Raw genomic sequence first — 26675 nt, 5'->3', positions numbered from 1 at the left:
TGACTTGTAGGTCAGAGGACGATGCTCTCTCCAGCAACTACAAAGTCTGGACCTATGATTGTGTAGTAGTGAGGTTCCAAGAAACCTAGCTAACTCCTGAGGACCAAGGCTGAATCAAAGCTCTTTTCTAAAAGTAGATGCAAAGTCACTTACTTGCTCTGAGCCTTTGTAACTTGCTCATCCCCACATCCATCCACCTGGGTGGGGTCGCTGTGAAAACTGGACCATTGCAGAGGAAATGGTCCTTGGCAATGCATCAGGCAGAGGTGCCCCTAGGAAGCTGTGACTTGGGCTTGTTTCACTGTTGAACAAGATTTCAGAGTTACCTTTCTCTCTCTCTCTCTCTCTCTCTCTCTCTCTCTCTCTCTCTCTCTCTCTCTCTCTCTCTCAGAAAGACTTTCCTGCATTTGAGAATCAAGTAATTTCACATTTAAAAGTGTGTGTGTGTGTGTGTGTGTGTGTGTGTGTGTGTGTGTGTGTGTGTGTGTATGTATTCACTCACATGAGTATGCGTATGTAGGTGCAAGCTAACCCCTGGGATCCTCCTGACTCTGCCTCCCCTGTCCTAGAATTATAGTCACATGCCAGTGCTCCTGGCTTTTCATGTGGGTGCTGGGGATCTGAACTCAGCTTCTCAGGCTTGTGTAGCACATACTTTACCCAAGGAGCCATTTTCCTATCCCTAAAGGTGTAGTTTTCTTTAAAAGGATTTTCTTGATTTCCCTGGGCCCTGGTATTCTGGTGTAACATCATTTTGCCAGATCCTAGTGCTGGCTACTCATGCCCAAGGGAGCCCAGACCTGAGGACCCTGTCTGTGCTTTTGAATGGATTTCCATTCTGGGCAGTGGGAGGAGGCCTGGCGGTGAAGTCAGAACTGCCTTCCCTGAGTCCTGGCGCTGTCATTTGCTGGTTGTATGAGTTTGAGCAATCCACTAAATCAGTGTATAGTTAATTTTCCTTGTTGTGATCACAGACCTGAGAAGTAGCAACTAGAGCAGTGGTCTCAACCTTCCTAATGCTTCGACCCTTTAATACAGTTTGTGTTGTGGTGACCGCCCCCAACCAAAAAATTATTTTCGTTGCTGCTTCATAACTGCCATTTTGCTACTGTTATGAATCATAATACCTGTGTCTTCCGATGGTCTCAGGTGACCCCTGTGAAAGGGTCGTTCACCTCCACAGGTTGGGAACCTCTGAACTTAAGGAAGTGGAGGGGGGGGAGTTTTGTTTGGCTCATGGTGTAGAGTGTAGACCCTCCCTGAGCGGAAGGCATGGCTGGCTGCAGGACCAGATCGTAACTGTGGCTGCAGGTGTGTGAGGCTGCTTGTTCACATCTGGATGGATCATATCACAGACATATCCTGGGACAGGAAGCAGGACTGGACTGTAGTACTTAGCCTTCCCCCTCCTCCAACAACTTCACCCTGCTCCACAGGCTCCCCAAGCAGCACCACCTCCTGAGGTACAGGCGTTCAAGTGAGCCGGTGCAGAGACAGTTCATGTGCACACCATTAGAACTTCCAAAGCTGTAGCCTACTGAGGCCTCTGTTTCTTCATTTGCACAATCTTCTCAGAGAACTTGGGCAAGAACCAAGGTTGGTGGGAAATGTGTGTACTTAGGACAGAACAGGCAGAGGTGTTTCCTAGGCATTTCCTAACAGCCTCTGAAGACATTTGGCTGTCTAGCTTCTAGCTGAAAGATGTGAATCAAGTGATAGCTATTGCTTCTGTTGCCCTACCTGACTGTTTACCCATCTGTGTCGTTTAGTAGTCCTAGATAAAGTGTGTGTGTGTGTGTGTGTGTGTGTGTGTGTGTGTGTGTGTATGTATGTATGTGTGTGTGTGTGTGTGTGTGTGTTTGGAAGGGTCTCATTATGTAACCCTGGTTGGCTTGGAACTCCCTATGTAGACCAGGCTGACCTTGAACTCATGCAGATCCAATTGCCTCTGCCTCCCAAGTGCTGGGATTACAGTTCTGTACCACCATGCTTAGCCAAAAGTAGGATTCTTAATGAATCCAGAAATTCTTCCAAAAATGCCTTTAGCTTAGTCAGTCCCCCCTTTCTTAAGAGGTAATGAGTAGCTTTTCCCCTTGGTGAATGTCCTCATATGTTCTTTGATCTAGACCTACTAGTTCCCTTTAGCATGGACTGTATAACAAATTTCCTATTTAGTTACACCCTGCTTCCCCTTGGTGACTGTCATCTTTTCAACTAGGGGGAACAGTGCTGTTTTCTGTCTTTATATCCGGCGTGATGCCTAGTGTATTGGAAATAATTGATGCATTGCTCATGGAATGAATAGCTAAAATTGTTGCTAGAAAGAGGTAACTCTTTTGAAAAATGAGTGGGGAAGCCAGCCAGTGGCATCTGAGTATTTTAGAACAATCATTTACAGTAGTAGCATTTGCCTGCCCCTTCACCTAGACAGCTCTGTATTTTGAGAGACTAATAAGTAAGTAAATAAGACAAATCCTTCTAGACCCACAAGTAGGCTAGGCAACATCAAATGTGGAGGGTTAGATTTCCTTTAAGTGTGCCTGTTTGTAACTATAAATACAAACGACTATACTGCCTGCCTTGGAACATGGAGCCTCAGGGCTGGTCTCCACAGTCCCCAGAATCTGGCTTGGCCTGGGGCTCTTTGGGGTAGCTCTGTGCTGCAGACTTCTCAGTGTTTTCTCCTTGGCTGGGCTGAACCATGGTGTGTGGTCTCTTAGAGGCTATGGCTTGGTTACCACCTTAGACAGACCAATCAAGTTCCTTTTTCAAGTCGTGCCTATGCATTGAAATTTGACAAGTTCCCTGAGATTTGGTGGTCTGAATTCTTTTCAAACTGCCAGCAGGGCAGATACCATGATCACAAAGGTGGTTTTCCTAGGCAAGGCACATCTAGAGCAGGATGGCCTCTGTGATGTCCCCAGATGTGCGAAACTTGGCTGCTTAGTTTGTCATGGTGGGAGACTGGGTTCCCAGACTCCCCTAAAAAGGAAAGGTTTAAAAATTAACAAGTAGAAGTAGGCTATGACTTACCTCCTTCATGTTTACTGGAAGGTGACAGAGGGGGTAAGGGGTGCATGTCACACTGTTAGGTGACCAACAACAGTGGACATGTCCTTCCTGATACAACCAGTGCTCAAGAGAGGCTGCTAATTCATTTCCAAGCAACAAAGGAAAGAGACTAGCTTACCTAATGAGTATGTTTTGATATTGAGCTCATTTGAATGAGTCATGCAGTCTTTTGCTCTTGGCATTTAATATCTTCTCCAATATTATCTTGATGTGAATTGTAAAGAATGAGAGAGAGATCTCCCCTCTGTAATTTGAATAGGAAAGAATCTTATTGTAAAAACATTGTATTCCCATCCCCCCCCCTTTCTCTATGTATAATTATTAAAGCTAAGAATACATTCAAATTATTTCAGAGGATTTTTTTTTGTAAACTTATAGAAAAGCTTAATAATACTAAAAATTTCTGAAGAAGTTTTTAGAGCTGGGCATGGTGATACAAAACCTTTAATCCCACACTCAGGAAGCAGAGTCAGATGGATCTCTGTGAGTTCAAGGCCAGCCTGGTCTACCTGTGAATTCTGGGCTACTTTTTTACTCTGTCTCAAAAGAAAAAGAAGAGAATTTCTTGGGCTGAAGAGATTGTAGTAAGGCACCTGCACCAAGCTTTATAAGCTGAATTTGGTCCCAGGGACTCACATGGTAGAAGAGAGACAGCTCCATTGGCTGTCCTCTGACCACCACAAGTGTGTAATGGCATGTACACTTACACATGCAATAAATACATGAAATGTAAACAAAGAGGAATTCTTAATTCTCTGCATTAAAGGAAGCAATAGATTATGAGTCACTTCTGATTTTTTATTAAGAATTTTTTTTTAATCATTTAACATACCAACCATAGATCCCCCTCTCTTCCTTCCTCCCGACCCCAAACCCAGCCCCATTCCCTCCTCAGACAAGGCAAGGAAGCCCTCCCATGGGGAGTCAGCAGAGCCTGGTACATTCAGTTGAGGCTGGTCCAAGCCCCTTGCGCTGCATCAAGGCTGTGCAAGGTGTCCCCCCATAAGTAATGGGTTCCGAAGAGCCTGCTCATACACCAGGGATGGATCCTGATCCTACTGCCAGGGGGCTCCTTAAGCAGATTTCAGTGGTAAATTTTCCTATGTCCTGCCCAGCAAACTGTATGGCCTATGGGAGGCTTTTTCCTAATTAGCTTTTTTTTTTTTTTTTTAAACTAGCTTTTATACCTTAAATTTTACCCATTTCTATTCATCTGTGTTTTGCCATGTGTTCCATGGCTTACCAGTCTGCTGGCATGCTCTTCCTTGGGCAGCAGGCTGGCATCTCTTTGGCCTCTGCCTTTCTTCTTCCTGTCTCTCTCCTTGGGTTTCCCACCTGCCTCTAAGCTGTCTTACCATAGGCCAAAGCAGCTTATTTATTAACCAATGGGAACAACATATATTCACAGCATACAGAGAGACATCCCACAGTATCAGATCAAGCTACACCACTGTCTCACTTATGCAGAGCACCTAGTCCAGTCCCATGGAGGCTCCACAGCTGTTGGTCTAAGTTCGTGAGTTCCCACTACTATGGTTTGGTTGTCTCTACAGGTTCCCCATCATGGTCTTGATGCCCCTTGATTGTAGAATTCCTCTTCTCTCTCTTTGACTGGACTCCTGGAGCTTGGCCTGGTGCATGGCTGTGGATCTCTGCATCTGCTTCCATCAGTTACTGGATGAAGGCTCTATGATGACAGTTAGGGTATTCACCAATCTGATTACTGGGGTAAGCCAGGTCAGGCCACTCTCTCCATTATTGCTGGGGTCATCCTTGTGGATTCCTGGGAATTTCTCTAGCACCCGCTTTCTCCCTATCCCTATGATGTTTCCCTGTATCATGGTCTCTCTCATTGCTCTCCCACACCATCCCTGTTCTAGCTCAACCTTCCCATTCCCTTATGTTCTCATCCCCCATCTTCTACCTTATATTGCCCCCCCCCATCCCCAGTTTACTCATGGAGATCTAATCTATTTCTCCTTTCCAGGGCAATCCATGCATCCCTCTTAGGGTCCTCCTTGTTAGCTAGCTTCTCTAGAGCCATGGGTTGTAGTCTAGTTATCCTTTGCTTTACATCTAGTATCCACTTATGAGTGAGTGCATACCATGTTTGTCCTTCTGAATCTGGGTTACCTCACTCAGGATGATATTTTCTAGTTACATCCATTTGCCTGCAAATTTCATGATGTCATTGGTTTTCACTGTGTATATGTACCACATTGTCTTAATCCATTCTTTGGTTGAGGGGCATCAGGGTTGTTTCCAGGTTTTGGCTATTACAAATAATGATGCTATGAATATAGTTGAGCATGTATTCTTGTGGTACAATTGAGCATTCCTTGGGTATATGCCCAAGAGTGGTATAGCAGGGTCTTGAGGTAGATTGTTTTCAAATTTTCTAAGAAACCACCATGCTGATTTCCAAAGTGGCTATACAACTTTTCACTCCCACCAACAGTGGAGGAGTGTTTCCTTTGCTCCACATCCTCTCCAACATAAGCTGTTATCAGTGTTTTTGATCTTAGCCATTCTGACAGGTGTAAGATGGTATCTCAGGTATCTCAAGAGTTGTTTTGATTTGCATTTTTCTGATGACTAAGGATGTTGAGCAATTCCTTAAATGTCTTCCCACCATTTGAGATTCTTCTATTGAGAATTCTCTGTTTAGCTCTGTAGCCTTCTTTCTTTAAGTTGGATTGTTTGATATTTTGATGTCTAGTTTCTTGAATACTTTATATATTCTGGAGATTAGCCCTCTGTCAGATGTAGGGTTGGTGAAGATCTTTTCCCATTCTGTAGGCTGAGTTTGTCTTATTTACTGTGTCCTTTGCTCTACAAAAGCTTCTCAGTTTCAGGAGGTCTCATTCAATTGTTTCTCTCAGTGTCTGTGCTGCTGGTGTTATATTTAGGAAGTGATATCCTGTGCCAATGTGTTCAAGACTACTTCCTACTTTCTCTTCTATCAGGTTCAGTGTAACTAAATTTATGTTGAAGTCTTTGATCCACTTGGACTTGAGTTTTATACACGGTGACAGATATGGATCTATTTGCAATCTTCTACATGTTGACATCCAGTTATGCCAGCACCATTTGTTGAATATACTTTCTTTTTTTCCATTGTACAGTTTTGGCTTTTTTTGTCAAAAATCAGGTGTTCATAGGTGTGTGGATTGATGTCAGGATCTTCAATTCGATTCTATTGGTCCAGTTAGTTTTGGTCCAATACCAAGCTATTTTTATAGTAGAGCTTGAGGTCAGGGATGGTGATGCCTCCAGAAGTTTCTTTATTGTACAGGGTTGTTTTAGAAATCCTGGGTTTTCTTGTTTTTCCATATGATGTTGAATATTGTTCTTCCCAGGTGTGTGAAGAATTGTGTTGGGATTTTGATGGGGATTTCATTGAATCTGTAGATTGCTTTTGATAAGATTGCCATTTTTACTATACTAATCATACCTATACATGAGTGTGGGAGATCTTTCTATTTTCTGATATCTTCTTCAATTTCTTTGTTCAGAGACTTGAAGTTCTTGTCATAAAGGTCTTTAACTTGCTTATAGTTAGCACAAGGTATTTTATACTATTTGTGGCTATTGTAAAGGGTGATGTTTCTGATTTCTTTCTCAACTCGTTTATCATTTGTGTATAGGAGGGCTACTGATTTTTCTTTTTAGTTAATTTTGTATCCTGCCACATTACTGAAGGTATTTATGAGCTGTAGGAGTCCCCTGATAGAATTTTTGGGGTCACTTATGTATACTATCATATCATCTTCAAATAGTGAAAGTTTGACTTCTTCCTTTCCAATTTGTATCCCCTTGATCTCGTTTTGTTGTCTTATTGCTCTAGCTAGAACTTCGAGTACTATATTGAATAAGTATAAGGAGAGTGGACAGCCTTGTCTTGTTCCTGATTTTAGTGGAATCACTTGGAGTTTCTCTCCATTTAATTTGATGTTGACTGTTGGCTTGCTATAAAATTGCCTTATTATGTTAAATGTGATCTTTGTATTTCTGATCTTTCCAGGACCTCTCTCATGAAGGGGTGTTGGATTTTGTCAAAGGCTTTTTTAGCATCTAATGAGATGATCATGTGTGTTTTTTCTTTCAGTTTGTTTATATGATGGATTACATTGACAGATTTTCATATGGTGAACCATCCCTCCTGCATCTCTGGGATGAAGCCTACTTGATCATGATGGTTGATTTTTTTATGTGTTCTTAGATTCTGTTGCCAATATTTTATTGAATATTTTTGCATCAATGTTCATGAGGGAGATTGGTCTGTAATTCTTTTTCTTTGTTGCATCTTTGTGTGGTTTGAGTATTAGGGTAACTGTAGCCCTCATAGAAAGAGTTTGGCAGTATTCCTTCTGTTTCTATTGTGTAGAACAATTTGAGGAGTATTGGTAATAGCTCTTCTTTGAAATTCTGGCAGAATTCTGTTCTGAAACCATGTGGTCCTGGGCTTATTTTGGTTTGGAGACTTTTAATGACTGTTTCTATTTCCTTAGGGGTTATTGGACTATTTAAATGCTTTATCTGGTCTTGATTTAACTTAGGTATGTGGTACCTATCCAGAAAATTGTCCATTTCTTTTAGCCTTCCCAGTTTTGTGGAGTACAGGTTTTTGAAGTATGACCTGATGATTCTCTGGATTTCCTCATTGTCTGTTGTTATGTCTCCCTTTTCACTTCTGATTTTTTTAATTTGGATGCTCTCTTTCTCTCTCTGCCTTTTGGTTAGTTTGGATAAGGTCTTGTCTGTCTTGTTGATTTTTCTCAAAGAACCAACTCTTTGTTTCATTGATTCTTTGTATTGTTCTCTTTGTTTCTATTTTATTGATTTCAGCTCTCAATTTTATTATTTCCTGGCGTCTGTTCCTCTTGGGTGAGTTTGCTTCTTCTTGTTCTAGAGCTTTCAGTTGTGCTGTTAAGTCACTAGTGTGAGATTTCTCCATCTTCTTTATGTGTGCATTTAATGCTATAAGCTTTCTTCTTAGCACTGCTTTCATGGTGTCCCATAAGTTTGGGTATGTTGTATATTCAGTTTCCATGAGTTTGTAAGCTTTTTGTAATTTGTGTTGTTGTTGAATTCTAACTTTAAGGCATGGTGGGCCAATAAAATACAGGAGGTTATTCCAAATTTTTTGTATCTGTTGAAATTTGCTTTGTGACTGTGTATGCAGTCAATTTTAGAGAAGGTTTCATGGAGTACTGAGAAAAAGGTATATTCTTTTTGTGTTAGGGTGGAATTTTATGTAGATATCTATTAAGTCCATTTGAGTCATAACATCTGTTAGTTCCCTTATTTCTCTGTTAAGTTTCTGTCTGGTAGACCTGTCCATTGGTGAGAGTGAGAAGTTGAAGTCTCCCACTGTTAATGTGTAGGGTTTGTTGTGTGACTTAAGATTTAGTAATTTTTTTTTTTTTTACAATTGTGGGTGCCTTTGTATTGGGGGCATAAATGTTCAGAATTGAGACTTTATCTTGGTGGATTTTTCTGTGATGAATATGTAATATCCTTCCTGATCTCTTTTGATTGATTTTAGTTTGAAGTCTGAAGTCTGTTTTGCTACATATTTAGATAGCTACACCAGCTTAACTTCTTAAATCCATTTAATTAGAAAGTCTTTTCCCAGCCTTTTACTCTGAGGTATGGTCTGTCTTTTAAGTTGAGGTGTGTTTCTTGTATGCAGTAGAATGATGGATCCTGTTTTTATATTCATTCTGTTAGCCTGTGTCTTTTTTTTTTTTTTTTTTGGTAAATTGAGTCCATTGATACTAAGGGATATTAATGACCAGTGATTATTAATTTTTGTTATCTTTTGGTGCTAGTGTGTGTGTATTTCCCTTCTTTGGGATTTGCTGCTGTGGGGTTATCTATTTCCTGTGTTTTCATGGGTGTATCTAACTTAGGTTGGAGTTTTCCTTCTAGTGCTTTCTGTGGGGCTAGATTTATGGATAGGTATTATTTAAATTTGGTTTTGTCTTGGAATGTCTTGTTCACTCTGTCTATAGTGATTGAAAGTTTTGCTGGGTATATGAGTCTAGGCTGGCATCTATGGTCTCTTAGTGTCTGAATGACATTTGTCCAGGTCCTTAGGCTTTCAAAGTCTCCATTGAGAAATCTGGTGTTATTCTGATGGGTCTGCCTTTATAAGTTACTTGGCCTTTTTCCTTTGCTGCTCTTATTATTCTTTCTTTATTCTGTATGCTTAGTGGTCTAATTATTATGTTGCAAGGGAACTTTTGGGGGTGTCCAGTCTATTTGGTGTTCTATAGATCTTCTTTAAGTTGGGTATGCTTAGTGGTCTAATTATTATGTTGCAAGGGAACTTTTGGGGGTGTCCAGTCTATTTGGTGTTCTATAGATCTTCTTTAAGTTGGGAAAGTTTTCTTCTATGATCTTGTTGAATATATTTTCTGTGCCTTTGAGTTGGTATTCTTTTCCTTCTTCTATCCCTATTATTCTTAGGTTTGGCCTTTTCATGGTATCCCAGATTTCCTGGGTGTTTTATGTTATGACTTTTTTGGCTTTAGTGTTTTCTTTGATGACTCTATTTCCTCCATTGTATCCTCCACTCCAGAGATTCTCTTGTCCACCTCTTGTATTCTGTTGGTTATACTTGCATCTATAATTCTTGCTCGTTTACTCACATTTTCTATTTCCAGCATTCCCTTAGTTTGTGTCTTCTTTATTGCCTCTTTTTCAATTATCAGGTTTTGAACTGTTTTCTTCACCCGTTTAATTGCTGTCTTTAAGGGATTTATTGATTTCTTCCAATTTCTTGTTTGTCTTTTCCTCAATTTCTTTAAGGGAATTTTTCATTTCCTCTTTAAAGTCCTCTATCATCTTCATAAAGTTATTTTAAGGTTACTTTCATTTACTTCTTCTACATTGTGATATTCAAGTCTTGCTGTTGGATAACTACTAGGTTCTGGTGGTGCCATATTGCTCTTTATTGTTGTATGTGCTTTTGCACTGGCACCTACCCATCTCTCCTTCCAATAGATGCAAGAGGTTTCTGTGTCTAAGGGAGCTGCTCATGGTCCAATCTGTGCTTGCTGTGTCTGTATCTCAGGGGGCCAATCATAGCTCTTTGTATAATTGGAGTTGGGGGATGCTGTGACTCAGGAAGCCACTGAGGTTGCAGAGGGATGGGTGGGTTTAGGGTAGGGAGTGGGTCTTATAGATTGCAGGGTCGGATGGGGGGTGTTGGTGGAGAAGCAGCGATGGGTGAGGGGGACATAGGCTGTGCCCCAGGGCCTAGGGCCTATAGGCAGGACTCTCTGGGTGAGAGAAGAGTCACTCACCTCTTGGTCAATCAGAGCTGGCAGATTCTGTGTCTCAGGAAGCCACTGAGGTCACAGGGGGATGGGTGGGTTTGGGGGATGGAGTGGGTCTTGTAGATTGTAGGGGGGTATTGGTAGGGAAGCCTGTCCACAGGAGTCTTCCCTGTTGGCCTGCAACTGGGGCAGTGATGGGTGGGGTAGGAGGATACAGGTTGTGCCTTAGGGCCTAGGGGCCTAGAGGCAGGACTCTCTGGTCACTTCTGTTTTTACCTTCCTTTCCACATAGTTGCTCCCAAGTCCACCTGGTGACAGCTTCACAAAGTGTCTAGAGAGAGAGCAGTATGGCAATTGGCTAGGTTTCCCTGTTCCCAACTTCATAGTCCTGAAACATAGATATCGGGACCCATAGATACTGAGAGTCCTGGACATTCCCATTTCTCTATATTGTGTGTTGCAGTGATTTCTTTTTAATAATTTAATAACTATTTTTTTTGGTTTTTTTGGAGACAGTGTTTCTTTGTGTAGCTTTGAATATTTAATTTTTTGAAACAAAACTCTAACTTTTATTCTCTCTGTGTGTGTGTGTGTGTGTGTGTGTGTGTGTGTGTGTGTGTGTGTATGTGTAGACAATAGGACAATTTTTAGAAGTCTGTTCTCCTCCTACTATTGGGTGGGTTCCCAGGATTGAATTCGGGTCCACAGGCTTGCATAGCAAACTCTGCTTTTATCTGCTGAGCTATCTTACTGGCCCTAATATTTTACTTGGTAAGTCATATTTTTTATTAATAAAGAAATTCACGCTGTGTGTGGTGGTTCATGCCTTTAATATCAGCATTCAGGAGGCAGAGGCAGGTGGATCTCCATGAGTTCAAGGCTAGCCTGGTCTATGAAGTAAATTCTAGGACAGCCAGAGCAGTTACAGAGAAACCCTGTCTCAAAAAAAAAAAACAGGAAGGAAGGAAGGAAGGAAGGAGAAAGAGAGAGAGAAAGAAAGAAAGAAAGAAAGAAAGAAGGAAGAAAGGAAGGAAGGAAGGAAGGAAGGAAGGAAGGAAGGAAAGGAAGAAAGAAGTTCAAATTTGTTCCAGAAAAATTAAACCATGATGAACGTCGAGGAGGGATGAACATCAATAGTCCCAGTGTCAAGATAAAAACATAATCAATACGGCCATCAGATATATCTGTGTCTCAGGAAGGAGGGAGAATGGTTTAGGGCCGTTTATTTTGCTCATTGTTTTTTCTCCAGTCTCTAGAATCATGCCTCATACACAATAAGTGCTCAATAAAAGTTGGTTCAGAAAGTAAAAATGGATTCCCGAGGGCACTGAAAGTGCCCCACAGGAAGCTTTCACATACCCCGGAGAGCCTTTCCCCAGGTCTGTGGCTCAGCCGCTCTCACTCATCCCTCCATGTTCTCCTGCCTCCCAGCTTCCACACGGACTACTTCTTAGCGTCTCCTGGGTTTCTAGGAAGGCGTGCAATTGACCTCTTAATCTTCCTGTGATAGCGCTCTCTCCTGTTGGGAGGCAAGGGTTTTTTTGTTTTGTTTTGCTTTGTTTTAATAGGGAAAAGGTTGCCCTCTATTTCATGTTATATACCACGTCACCATGGTCCGATGGTGGTCCTGATGCATTTTGCAATAGGGTGTTCCTAACCATGCAAATGAATCTCGATCAGAAAATAGAGTCTAGGAATCAGCAGCTAAACTTCAGCAGAATTTTTCTCAGTTGTGTCTCCTACCACTGCCAAAGTCTGAGAGAAGAGAAAAACCAGTGAAATTTGATACGCAGAGCCAAGCCGAGGGCCCAGAATTAAGCAAGCTGCCACAGACTGTTCTCACAGCAGAACAAACAGCCAAATATAGGGCTCTAAATAGAGCTGTGCACTCTCGCTGGCTTGGTCTGATTGCAGCTCAGAGGCTGCTGGTTGTGTTCCGGGCATCCTAGGCAAGCCTTGCTGCCAATCCCCAGAGAAATGTGAGAGTGATGGTCGGGGCTTTGGCTAAGACAGATGCCTAGGTGCAGTAAGAGCAGGATTTTTGTGGCTTTGTTCTCCCATCCTCAGGGCTTCGATGAGGTGTAGACTAGAAAGGGCCAATCAGCATTGACTCTGCACGTGTTTCCTTAGCTATTAAGGAAGTGTTTTCAGAAGATTCTGTGGCTTGGACTAGGATCGACGGGAAAGGTGGTCCATGCTGTGGGTGTGGAAGTGACTGCTGTACTTTCCCCAAGCTAGAGATGGCTCGAAGGCTATCTCAAACATTCACCTCTGGGAAATGGAATAAGCTGATACGGTTTTCCATTCAATTAGGACCCTGCCCCTCTTTTGAGACAAGACCTCAATGCATAGCCTTGGCTGGCCCGGAATTTATTATATTGACTAGGCTAGTCTTGAACTCACACAGATCCTCCTGCCTCTGCCTCTTAAGTGCTGAGATTAAAGGCATGCACCATTTGTTCTCTTGACGTTAGACCTTCTGACTGAGGTGAGATGCAACGTCAAAGCTGTTTTAATATATGTGTTTCTCAGATGGGCTAAGGATGTTAAACACTTTTTAAAAAAATATCTAAAATTTTAGAAATCACTTTAAAAGTGGGTGTGGTGACATACAACTTTAATCTCAGTACTTAGGGGGCAGAGGGCAGGTGGATCTCAGTTAGTTTGAGGTCAGCCTGCTTTACATACAGAGTTCTAAGTCAGCCAGAGCTACACAGTGAAACCCTGTATAAAATAAATAAATGAATGAATGAATGAATGAATAAATAAATAATAGGCCACAAAAGCTATTAATAGTAGAGAGAAAGAGGAAGCCTTATTTACTGCTGGTGGGGGTGTAAACTAGTGCAGCCACACTATAGAGATAAAAAGGGAGGTTTCACAAAAACCAAACCAAACCAAATCTAAAAATCTGAAAGTAGAGCTACCATAGGACCCAGGATGCCCCTCTGTGTACATACCCAGGGGATGCTAAGTCCTGCTATAGAAGGACCCCACACACCTGTGTTTGTGCTGTACTCTTGCTAACAGCTGGGACAGATATGGGTCCAGACAAGATGTCCACCCACAGAGGAATGGATAGGGCAGGTGTGCTTACTTTTAATAAAGAGTGGTAGTTGGAAAAATAGTCTTGCACAAAAGGGTATGATGTAACTAAGGACAATAAACTGGGTGGAGAAAATGGGACAGGGCCTGTTTATTCAAATCTATCCTGCGTCTGCAGAAAAAGGATGTTGCTTTGCAGGTCACCTCTCCAGGGAAGGTCCCAGGACCTGCTTCAGAATGGAGGGACAAGAGGGAGTGGGCGTGGCCTCCTTGCATCTGCTGTTTTCTCGGGCACCCAAGCACCATCTTTCAGGATAGTCCTGAACCCTGTCAATCTCAGCCCCTGCCCCCACCCTTCTCCCCAGTAAATGATGTCGTCAGTCTCAGCTCCCCCAGTAAATGATGAACAACCCAAGTGTCAGCTACCTCAGGAACCTGTTGACTGAGCTTGGACAACTTGCAATTGCCCTCTTATGCTTTTAAAACATGGGGTCAACATCTATTGCCAGGAAGGTCCCCGGTCCTCAGATAACTATGAATAGGCTCAGGCAGTGTGGGACTGAAGTCACCAGTTAAAAAATGATACAATAATGAGTGGCTGACCCCAGACCGCAGAGGTTCCTTCTGGAGGTGGCTCATTGGCAGTATTCCTAGTAAATGCATTGGTCCTGCTCAGATGTACCAGCTGAAAACATTGGCCCATTACCCAGACTGGGCAGCAAGACCTTTGACTTGCTACAGCTCTTCATTTATTGTATTCATTTGATCTAGCTGCCATCTTGAAATGAGAGTGTCTGGTTCAGGAGACTTTATGCAGGAACTGACCTCACACATCATCTGGATTTCGTCATGTCTTTTCACTCTCCATTCTTCCTCTGGGAAGTGGCTGGGTGGACCATGAAAATGGTCATCAAGCCATTCAGGAAGTGATGCCCTCCTATTTTTCAGAACGTAGCTTGGAATTGCAACATCCACAGTTCAGATGCTCCTGGTGGGTCTCAGGGCATCTCTTCAGTGGCAACACAATGGGTCTTTTGGACTCCCCCCAGCAGCCAATGATCGATCCTCCTTTCCTGCTCTCAGCCTCTCAGCTATCTTTCTGAGAAGGCTGTCCCTGCATGAAGGCATTCCGAGCAGGGGGTGGTGGGTGGGAGAATTAGGAGATGAAATTTAAATCTCCCCAGTTTGCTGCTTGTCAGCAGCTCTGATCACACGCTTGGCTGGGGCAGAAGTTGAAACCAAAGACGCAAAGAAGGTTCAGGTTATCTGTGCACTGCAATTCCAGGTGTGTTTATCGGTGCATTGCGGGTCCAGGTGTGAGGTTATCTCTGCGTGGCAGGAACAGATCGTAGGCTCTCTGCGCTTTGCAGTTCTGCTGGGCTAGTTTCATTGCTCCTGGGAGTATGAAGAGTGGGTGGACTGCTCCATTCTTTATCTCTCCTGAGCACCGGTTCTCCAGGGCAGTGGTTCCCAAGCCTGGAAATAGCACTTGGAATAACCCTGATCTTGAGATGCACCAGTCCCTTGTCAGCACTTATTAAAATTAGAAGCAGCCCTAAGCAAATAAACACAACAGAGTGACTTGTTCCTTTATCTGGATCTCTTAATTTCTAGTCACTCCTTGAATCCCTGCAACACCCTAGGAGGAAGGGTTTGTTCTGAAGATGTTTCCTGGCTTATTTTTCTCCTGGTGGAACTGACTCTGCCTTTCAATATCAGCCATGATGTATTTATTATCTCTAATCTCTTGACCTAGATCACTGGTACAGAGTAAACCACAATAGTGGGCGCATGGTAGCTTATTATTCAAGAGCTGGATTGGCTAATAAGTCAGGACATGAAGCTTAGAGGAACGGGTGATTCACTTGGAACTAAGTCTGGAATACACACCGGTTTCCATCCTGCCCAGCTGACTCCAGAGTAAAGAGGATAGCAGTGTGGCCCTCACTGCTTTCAACTCCTGGTGCTGGCCTGCATTGTCTGTGGCCCCTGGTTTCCTCACTTGCCCTGTAGGCTTATTCTCAGAACCAAGCTGAGCTGCCCCTGGCACCTTCTTCTTAGTGAGGCTCTCACCTGGATGAGGTGAAGTACAGCATTGGTTAGATAATTACTGTGTTGGGTTTCGGGGGTGGCTGAGTCAGCAAAGTGTCTGCTGTGTAAGCTTGAGGACCCTGGATCTTCACCACCCACATCAAAAGCTAATGCCGCAGTGTGTGTCTGTAACCCAAGGCATGCTGGGAGCTGGGAGGAGACTGGCAGATCTCTATATCCGAAGCCAGGTCAGAGTCCCTGTCTCCCAAAATAAGCTGGAGGGGCTAGAAAAATGGCTCAGTGATGAAGAACACCCACTGCTCTTTCAAAGGAGCTGAGTTTGGCTCTCAGTACCCACATTAGGTGACTAACAATGATCTATGGCTCCAGTTTCAAAGGATCCGGTGCTCTCTTCTGACCTTCTTGGGTATGCATTCTAACATATGTGCATACTAACATGTACACACACACACACACACACACACACACACACACACACACACACAAATAAAGATGAATTTTGAAAAAAGCTGAGGTGAAAAGAGATCAAGGAAGACACTTCATACTGGGCATGGCGGCACATGCCTTTAATCCCAGCACCTGGGAGGCATAGGCAGGTGAATCTCTGAGTTTGAGACCAGCCTGCGCCACAGAAGAAGTTTCAGGATGCTCAGGGCTGCACAGAGAAACCCTGTCTTGAGAAAAAAACAAACAAACAAACAACAGCAGCAAAAAGAAGACACACCTCATGCCAACCTCTTACCTCCATAGTCATGCACACATACATGCATGTGTACCTGCACGTCCACATGCACACAGACACACCAACACATACTCCTACACAGGGTGGGGGATATGAATGAAAGAATGGCATTGTCCTACTGACTGGGTTTGTTACTTTCATCACCTGCTCTGTGGCTCATCAACTAACTCCATGCAGCCATCCTGGTACTGCACCTGCTTGCTTGGGATGAAAGGTCACTCTTTAAGCAACCAGGCATTGGAAACTGGGAAAAGTCTTGCCCTTTGGACAATGTTATTGCTTGCTAAGAGACCCCAGAAACTAACCTTTGGGTCACTTGGACCAGTTTGCCCTCGTCAGCCCACTACACCAGATCCTGCTTTTGCGTTTCCAGCCATGGCTTCTCTCTTACATGAAAAGTTACTGCTCTTGCTGGAGCACTACCACAGATGGCACCAGAAACCCCTCTCTTCCTCCTCACCCCTGCCTCCTGACACTCAGGCTCCCTCAGCTCATGTATGCGTCCTCCATCCTGATCTCTGCTAACTCCTTTGTATAGAGCCTGGGGATCACCCTTATGTCAGTCGATCAAAACTGGTGGTCCATTGAGATCTGAAGCACTCCCTGAGATGCAGGGATCCTCAACAAGAAAAAAGACCATTCCTTGCCCCCCACGAACCTCACATTCTAGTGGGGAAGACGGAGAGGAAACACAAGATCTCCTAGGGGCGATGCTGGCATGCAACCAAAGAGGAGTGAGGAGCGGGATAGTGAAGGCTGACATTTACGGAAGTGTGTTGGGAAGGCCTGAGTGGGTGACAGGGTGAGCTCTGTGTGGTCCTAGGTTCGGATAGTTTCAGATAGAGGGGACTGAAGCAGTTTCATGTGGGAGACCAGCACCCACACTTATTTACCCCAGGGACTATTGAGGAAAGAGGGATAAAAAAACTTAGATAGAAATATAGAGGGGATAGAAACAAACACAAGATAGCCTTGAGATCCTTATCCACCCACCCAGAACTTTTTTCAAAAGGACTTTTTATAACAATGCCAAGGAGGGAGGCAAAAAGACACCCCACTCCACCCCCGCTAAATACAACAAAGTGTAGACGCTTCCAAACACCTGGTACCAGGCTCATAGTCCCATCATTCTCTTACACAGTCCTGCTGGGTAAAGCCACCAGGAAACCTTGGCGGGCTCCAACAGTTTCACTGCATTCAAGAAAGAGCAACAAGGGGTTAGGGATTTAGCTCAGTGATAGAGTGCTTGCCTAGCAAGTGCAAGGCCCTGGGTTCAATCCTCAGCTTAAAAAAAAAAAAAAAAAAAAAAAAAAAAAGAGCAACAAGCCAGGCATGTTAGTACATACCTAAAATTCCAGGTCTCAGGAAGCTGAGGCAGGAGAAGAGTGAATTTACATAGTCTAACCTAGACTATATAATACATTCTCTAAACTTGGGCTATTTATCCTATCTAATAAATAAGTAAATAAATGAATGGCAAGGGTGCACTTTTCCAGTGTATTCTTGGCCACAGGGGGATGCTTGGCTCCTGGTAGATACCTGGTAGCCAGCTGAACCCTGTGCCTGGAGGGTAGTGAGTGGATAAGGTTACCCCACATTTTGAAAGCCACTGTCGGGATAGTAGGTTTTATGCCAAGTAGGCAGGGAGGCTTGAATGCTAAGAGAAATTATGTTTCTGTCCTTCCTTCATTGTGGAGAGCTCACCATGTGGCAGGGCAGGGGTGGCGGAGGTCAGGCAGGAAGACCAATTGAGAGGTTCTCACAGAGGCCCAGATAGGAAGTGATGAGGACGTGGGTTGGAAGATGGCTATAAAGATCATGAGAAGAGAGTAGACTCAGCGTGAGTGCATTTTGAAGGTAGAGGTTGTGGGTTTGAAGACTAGCTTGGATAGGGAGCTTCTGCTGCGCTCTAAGGCCTTTTGTGTCAGTACCAGACCAGACCAGACCAGAACAATGATATGAAATCTATATGTTTGCCCACTTCCTTCTTTGGGGTTCCTTTTGGGGACAGAGACCATGGCCTCATCCCCAGGCAATACTTCCTGCAGGGCCCTGATAGCCTAGTGGTCACTTCCGAAGCAGCCAGCACCACACAGATCAGCAGCACTGAGCCTGAAGCCCTCCATGATGTCAGCATCCCCCCCCCCCGGGGGGGGGGATGGTCTGGATGCTCTAGCACAGAAGATCTTGGTGAGGGTGGTTCTGCACAGCATGCAGCTCTCTGTCATCGAGTAGTTAAGATGCCACCTCTGCTTACCTGAAACCAGGTTGGTGAGGAGGTGGCAGCCGCTCGACATTCAAGTACTTCCCTCCTCCCTTCCCAAGAATACTATTCGGAGAGTTACTCACTGTTCCCTGTATGCCCTGTGCTGCTGTCTTCCAGAGCGTTCTCCCACTCTCGATTGCTTGCTTGCTTGCTTGCTTGCTTGCTTGCTTGCCTTATCAAAATACTGCCCATTCCAAATACTCTTTGTGCCCCATAGCACAGGACAAGCATGATGAAGGAAGGGCATTTCCCACGTCGGGAGGAAGTGGTGGAGACTCAGGTGGGCACAGAGCACGTATCCGTTTATTCATGCGAAGTTCCAGCCAAGTCTTGCTTCCGATCCTTGCCACAGTGTTGCTGGGCAGTCGCTTTGCCAAGGGAAGCTGCAAATTGAGTCTCTTACATGGAAAGCGCTTGTTTCTGGGTGCTAACACGTGACTCGACCCTCCACCTGCCACCCCTGAAAACCCTGGGAAGGCCTGGCTGCCAGGTTGAGATCTATGATTTATACAGGCATTAGACTCGGTTCCCCCTGAGAGAAAGAGACAAATTCATGGTGAAATCCGCCCAGGTGCTTTTTGGTAAGAGGGGGATGTTCCGCATCTTGTTTTCATCTTCCAGCCTTTTGTGTCTCATTGTCCTGCTTCCACTTGGGTGGGAACTGCAGGGTTCCTATTACCAGTGTATGCCCAAGTCCCAGCTTCGTGCGGCATAAGTGCTTCAGTCGCTTGCCTTGAACTCTGTATCTCGGGCTTTTGATTTCCCTCAAGGAGTGGTTTAAATGAAGGCTGCATTCTTCTGCAAAGTATAATTGGTTTTAGATTGTAGGTTTAATAATGATGATGCTGGATTTAATGTGTTACCTCTCAGGCTCAGCTTGCAGTCCTTGGCAACCAGCAACTCATTGATCCTGTGCTCTCCTTAGGAGGGGACAGCTTCTAGGACCCAAGCCCATCCCAGAGGAGGAGAGAGCTGCAGGGACAGACGCCTTCCTTAGCCCTGGGCCACTAGGCAAGGAGGTGACGGGATCCTTTTGTGCCCTGGGCACTGGGGTTGTGCTGGCTGTATATTCGGGTTTGGGGCTGTCTTCCTCCTCCTCTTTCTCTACCTTTGGGTCTGCCCACAGCTCATTAGGAATTCCATGGGCAGCTGAGCAGAGGATCTCAAATTCCACCATGTGCTTTCTGGGCAGAAGACTTAATTGGGAGAGTGTATTAACTTAATTGGCTATCATCAGGCTTCTGGCTGTTTTCTGTATTTTAAGGAACTTTTTCTCATTTTCTCTTGCTCTGGCCAGTAGAGCATGCCTTTAAAAGATTAAATCTTGTTTTCCAGTCTCACTGAATGATGAGCACTCTGGCTTTGAAGTCAGAGCCTGGATTCTGATTGTGGTTTTTCATGCAAGATCTTAAATTCACTCACCTTTCCAGGCCTCCTCTCCTCATGGGCTAGAGGAATTAGGTTAAGTTACATGACCACTGAAGTCCCTCCCAGGGCCCTCCATGGATGGCTTCAATGTTTCTGTGAGACGACACTCATTCCCCCTAGGATGCCAACTGGCATGTTTCAGAAGTCAATCAAGATACCAATCTACATATGTTATACAACAGACTCACCAAGGCTTGGCCGAGCGAGGGCTTGTTCAGCGAAAATGCAGCATTTATGTTATAAAAAGCACGGCGAAGGATGTGGACGCTGTGTGATGTGGGGTATCCTGCTGAAAATTACAGGCAGCAGAGGCAATGACAGGGCCGTGGTGTGCAGGCCAGCCAGGGGCTGCCTGTTGCGGGCTTTCCAGGCACACCCTTGGGACAAACCACAGACGTTCAGAACTTCAGGTCTCGTTGACTGCCTTTTGCACCCCCTCACCCCGCCCCCGTGTTTCTGGATGGCTTTTTTGTTTTTGTTGTAGATACGAGTAAATTATAACATGGGAAGGATGAGTGGGAGCCAAAACACAGACAGTGAGCCTGAAGACATTTCTGTGGGCTCCAAGTCTGTGGTGGCCATGATGACGACCAGCGTTATGGAAGAAATAGGGATTGTAGAGTCTGAAGGCAGCGCTACTAGATAGTCCGTTTTATACAAACGTGGTCTCCGGTAAAGCTCATCATTCATTCTGTCCCTTCAGTGGGCACACTTTGTTCCTGAAGCCCCCCGGCTAGAATTCACTAGCATGTCTCATTCAGGGTTTTTGTTTGTTTGTTTGCTTGCTTGTTTCCCTCTAGATGGTGTGTTGTACATTTTCCATGGGTAAATAAGCAGCAGATGCTTACAAAGCTCTGTTCTCTTAAACATTCATAAAAAGGACGGGATGTAACATAATGGCAGGTTCATCAGAACAGAAAGCATGGCTCTCTTTCCAGAAACTCTGCCTGGCTTTCTATGAGATACAATCTCAGCTTCTAAATGACAGAGAGCTGTAGCTAGTGAAGGTGGCCTGGCTGTGACGGGGAGTAGGGGACTGTAACTTGGAATAGAGGCTGTGTATTTACTGCCTGTGAAAGTTAAACTTGGTTGTAGATAACTGTCCATGGGGACTCTGAGTCTGAAAAGAAAGGTCTAGGTCTTAGCTATAGAAGACTGTTGTCTTTGGATTTTAATTTTGGGGATGGGGGCAGACTCTCATGTATCTCAGGCTGGTGTCAAATTTACTGTAGCTAGAATAACCTTGAATTTCTAATCTTCCTGCTCTACCTGCTGAGTATTAGGATTACAGGCGTGTGTGCAACCACACCCAATTCCTGCAGCACTGGGGGGTTGAACCCGGGGGCTTTGTGCATCCTAGGCAAGCACTCTACCAACTGCTACATTCTCAATCCTTCAGACTTCTCGAGAAGGGCGGTCATGATGGAGAACTGCAGAAACAGCTTTGGAAGAGGGTAGATTTGGGCAAAACACTTTGGGTCGGATACTCCTAGGTCATGGGGTTTGCCTGCCTATAGCTTGTGATCAAGAATTTACCTCTGATCTAAGAGACCCTTGAGAATGAGACCAGGAGTGAAGCCAAAAGTATGGAAGGCGCTTTCCAATGGTTACTAATATGCTGTGAGAGAGGCCGCCTTCTCTCTGAGGGTAGGACCACTTTCAGTGTGTTTATCGGTACCTCTGAAGTACCCATCAGTGAATGTTACCACGCATGGATGTTTGGTAGAAACAAAGAAGGGTGGAGAATTTAGGGAAGATCTTGTATTAGTTCTAGCCAGCCTTTTCCTTGAGTTCATGGAGATCCTGTGGCCACTGCAAAGCCGTTGGCACGAGTAGCCCTGGAGCAGAGCGCCTATGGGTGGTCACGGAAAAAGAATGTAGCAAAGGGACACTGGTGTCCACAGCATTGGAGACGACACATTGGAAGATGTGGCTGAGCAGAGGTGGCTTGCAGGATGACAGTGCCTCTCACAAGGACAGTCTGGGGACTGCTGTGCTGACTTAGCATCTACAGTGTTGCTGGATACCACCACTGGGTGCCTGGGCTGCCTCATGCAAGGGACCCTTGCTTGTGTGAGCCTCGGGGGTGGGCAAGAGAAAGACAGGTGTACCCTGGAGCCCGAGTAGTCTTGTCCAGTAAACCCAAAGAAAGAAACAAAACCAAAACACTGCTCCATACATTTCAGCGGTTTCTTTCTAAAAATCCTATTCTTCATTAAGGGATGTGGGGGTGGGGGGGAGGTGAGCATCCCTTGGAGTATGTATAGAGTTCAGAGGACATCTTGCAGGAATCGGTTCTCTCCTTCCACCACGCGGGTTCTGGGGATGGAACTCAGGTTGTCAGGCTTGGTGGCAAGTGCCTTTACCCACTGAGCCATCTTATCAACCCATGTTTTGTTATTTCACTTTCCATCCAGTCGAAGTGGAACAGGTCAGGAGGTGGCAGTGTATAGTCACAATACATGGATGGAGGCATCCAGGGCCCAAGACAGCTCAGTGGCTTAGGTAGCACTCTCAAATTCCTTCCTATCAGTGGAAGTCTTCTTACGATGTAAAAGAGAACAGCCAGGGTGGTTTTGTTATCAGCTCAAGCCCGAATTCTGCAGATGGCCCTGGGGTGGGTGGGGCAGCACCAACCCTGTCGGTTTCTCTGTCCCAGTGGCCAGCTGTTCTGAGCAGTCATTTTTCCTGAGGGCTCAAGGTCAGGGGGAGGAGCCAGCCAGGACTGTGAGCTTGGCCTTGTACCCTGTGAAGTTCTCTGCTTTCTGGGGGTTGAATTAGTTCTTGTTTTTAATTGTGGCTTTAATACTAGTTGCTGCCTGTCTCCCTAATTCATTCCACATGCCGGGACCTCTCTGCCCTGGCCAGGAGCCATCAGTCTGTCCTCATCTACCCAGTGTCGGCAGCTCCATGGGAGATCTCTGAGAGTTCTTAGGTGCCACAATCAGGGTGGCCTCCTTGCCTCTCAACCTTCTGGCTTCTAAACTTCCTGGACCTTCACCACCTGATGCTCTGTGCCTCTCTGAGCCCGACAGGCAGCATAGGCTCAACAAACTATTCCATCCCTGAATGGTTCAGTGTACTTTGGAAGGCCGCCCGCCCATCATAAGCCCTGACAGCCAACACTGGAAAGAGCAGGGATGAAGTCATCCCAACATGAAGACATGAAGTTCGGGTCATTTAACGCAAGGAGGTATACACTGGGGCGGGGCACCTCATGTGGATCCCAAAATGGATCTCAGCTAGCACTTACCACTGGGGAGGCCCGTGGCACATTTGGTTGAGCTGTAGTGTCTACATGGGCTCCAGATCTAAGAGAGAAGAGACGGGGCCTTGGAAGATTTTACACTCACACTTAGGCCCTGGACAGTCCTGTCCTTCATGAGCCCATAGTCCCGTGTTGTCTTCAAGGAGAAAAGGGATCTCTATCTTGGAGTTTTGCAGATGTCTTTCCCCTCCAGCCCTCCTCTTTCCTTCCTTCTTTCTGACCAAGTCCTCTCTCTTAAGGTAGAACAGTGGAGAAGGTGAATAAATGGGTCTGTTTCGGGATCTAGCCACCTCCCCCCCACAGCCCGGGCAGTGAATGGCCTCTACCTGAAAGACAGAGTGAGAAGTGTTGCTGGTCCTACCTCCCCACATTCCATCATTCCCACTCTTTCCTTCCCTCCCTCCTCTTCCTGCTCCTCCTCCACCCCATCCCCAACAGGTGCTCACCCATGATGAGCCATTAGCTTTGCCCCCATTTTAACCCCATTAGCAATACTCTAAGAAGCCACATGGCGAACACCCCCACACCAGCAGTCAGCGGCAGCACCCACCTCCCTTTGTCTGCACCCACCCACCCACTCCCCCACCCTTGTCCTCTGCCGTTACCATTGTTGTTATTTCTGGATGCCTGGGAGGGAACAGCGTGAGCGTGCTGCTGCTGCTGCTGCGGAATGACAGTGTATTGTGACCACCCTCCTCACAACCACAGCGTGCCTTAAAAAGGGTGCGCGCCACAGCTGGCGTCACACATACACACGGTCTTTAAAGAGGCTGGGGCGAAACGGAAGCTTCCCCGGAGGAAAGGAAAAGAGCAGGTTCTTTATGCCTTCTTCATCAAAAACTTCCCTGCCGATGCTCTTGTTAAAGTTGGAATTCGAATGCGTGGTCTATGAAAATTAGTAGGTGGTTCTCAGAAGAGAATGTGAGGGCTGGGAGTGTGCTCAGTGGTATCGCATGTACTTAACATGAGGAAGGCACCACCAGAAAATGGGGGGTGGGTCGGTGTGATTTTGGAACTCACTGTTAAATTCTTTTACTGAGAGAATGCTAACTGGTTGAGTTTGGTGAGGGCAGGGCCTGTGTAACTGTTGCTCATCCCAATGCCTGAAAGGAAAAGATTTTTTAAAAAGATTTTGTTTTTATTTTAGATTATGTTTATCAAACTATGTCCATACAAGGATACATAAGCATAAGTGCAGTGCCCATGGAGGCCAGAAGAGGGCGTCAGATGTCCTGACACTGGAGAAACAGGCAGTTATAAGCCACCTGATGTGGCTTGTCCTCTTGTCCTCTAGAACTTGTCCTCTCCAAGAACAATTGGTGCTCCTAACCACAGAGTTTAAATCTCCAGTCCCTGGAAGATTTAAAAATGAAGTGATTCATGAGAGAGTTGCTCACAGTGTCTTCTGCCCTGAGGATCCCACACTTGAAGAGCATCTCTCAGATGGGCTGAGGGTGTGTCCCATTCTAGATGGAGCAGTACAAGGAGGAAGGGAACAGTATTGCTTGGTACTTTTTTTTTTTTTTAAGATTTATTTATTTATTATGTATACAGTGTTCTGCCTGCATGTATGCTTGCAGGCCAGAGGAGGGCACCAGATCTCATTACAGATGGTTGTGAGCCACCATGTGGTTGCTGGGAATTGAACCCGGAACCTTAAGAAGAGCAGCCAGTGCTCTTAACCTCTGAGCCATCTCTCCAGCCCTGCTTGGCATTTCTTTGGAGAAGTCAGATCATAATAGGAGAAAGGTCACCCTTAGTGGATAAAGGACAAATGGGTTGGTAGCTCTAATGTTGAACTCGGGCACAGTTGGTTGCCTAACAACATGTATTTACTGGGCAGCTGCCATACACCCAGTCTGCTTCCTAGGAAATGTGCATGCTGTCTGCTAAGGTGCTCTAGCGACAAGGACCTTAGCCCTGGGCATGCTTCAGGGATTCGTGAAACAAGTCTACATGAACAGAGTGATCTGAGACAGTAGAAGCCAACAAGTAATACCTATGAACAGCAAATGTAAGGAAGAAGGTGGACGGGTTTTATTATGAAGACATTTGGGGGGAAAGTAGACGTGGGGCAGATGTGACACTGATGGCCCCTTGATAGCGTGTACAAGCCCCAAAGAAGGCCTCAGTCTCCATTTTGTCCACACATGTTCCTAAACACTTAGCACTCGGCACAAGGTAGCCGCAGTATACACTTTCTGAGTCAATGGCAGAGTAGAGGAGAGAGGGGGAATTCCGGAAGTGGGCTGTAGAGCAGCAATTTGGGGCAGGGCTGCACTGATCCCTGATCCATGGGGGTAGGATGAGTGGAAATGGGGTGAGGCTGGGGATGGGTGGGAGTCGGGTAGAGAGATGGGATCAAATGGTAAGGAACCTTGAATATGAGAATGGAGAGTTCATCTGTGGTATGGAAGGTTTTTAATTTAGGAGATAATATGAGAACACAATGAAAAGCCACTAAGATGGCAAAATGGCCACAGTGGTGGTGATTTAGTTCTGATTTTTGGCCTCATCATTGGTGGTGGGATGAAAGAAGAGCCGCATTCTTCCCTGTGGGGTGTTAGTGGTGGGAGCAGAGAAGAATAAGGGGTCCAAGAGATGTTCCAAGCCAAGTAGAGTTTGTAGGAAAAGAAAATAGAGGTGATAGCCAGAAGCAGAAGTTTAGCATCTTTGCAGAATGTGAAGGCATGTCTGAAAGTCCAGATTTGGGTATGATCATGGTCACGTTAATTAACAGTGATGACCGAACAGCCTTCATAAAGGTAGCTGAAAACAGTTGGTTGAAGTTTGGGTGAGAAGCCTTAGAGAGGAACAGAGGAAAAGCGAGGGCAGTGGAATGCAATGGTATATTCATTCCTGCATCTGAACATACTTGAGATAATAATTCCTGCATCCGAACATACTTGAGATAAGGTGGGTCAGCTACAGGGAAGTTGGGGTCTGTAGTTCTATAACAACTGAAGGCCAAGTTCATAGACAAGTTAGAGTTTACTATGGGAGGGTTTGAGGAAGACAATGTATGGCCCCAAACAATGCTTCATCCAATGTGGGCCAAAGAAGCCAAAATTAAGTCAAGTATAAGAGCTGAGATGTTCTAGAAAGTTCCTGACTCAGACTTCTGGGTTAATAGGCACCTGATGCAATTCTGTGTACATTGTCCTGAATATACAGTTCTCTGCTGTACAAATCTCATGCTTGGTTAGATGTAAAAGAAATCCCACCATATACTAATTTGCTAATTCAAGCTTTCTGGTCTCATTGGTTGCTTCTCACTTCCCATAAGTGGCTAGGTAAGTGAGCTACTCTTCAGGTTCATAGCAGTAACAGGTAACTGAGATGTCAGGGCAGTTGTTCTGAAGCACAACAGCTCATTCCTATTCAGACAGAGCAGCTGGGTGGCTGTCTACTGTACAACCTACTGGCTTTACATTTTAAAATCATAAGATGAGAAACAGGATGGACTGATATTTTGTGAAGATCAAATGGAGTTGGTGGTAGTGTTACTAGACAGAA

The 26675-nt window shown here is 45.1% G+C and overlaps 1 protein-coding gene and 1 pseudogene across 4 annotated transcripts in view; both read left to right on the top strand.

Annotated features, from left to right (window-relative positions):
* Pdzd2 (PDZ domain containing 2) overlaps window positions 1-26675 on the top strand; it is a 379908-nt gene that overhangs the window by 86315 nt on the left and 266918 nt on the right. The window lies entirely within an intron of this gene.
* On the top strand, window positions 2834-2983 carry LOC118596586 (annotated as a pseudogene).

Source organism: Onychomys torridus, chromosome 15 (genome assembly GCF_903995425.1).
Source record: "Onychomys torridus chromosome 15, mOncTor1.1, whole genome shotgun sequence".
Lineage (NCBI taxonomy): Eukaryota > Metazoa > Chordata > Mammalia > Rodentia > Cricetidae > Onychomys > Onychomys torridus.
This window is presented reverse-complemented; position numbering and strand designations above follow the sequence as displayed.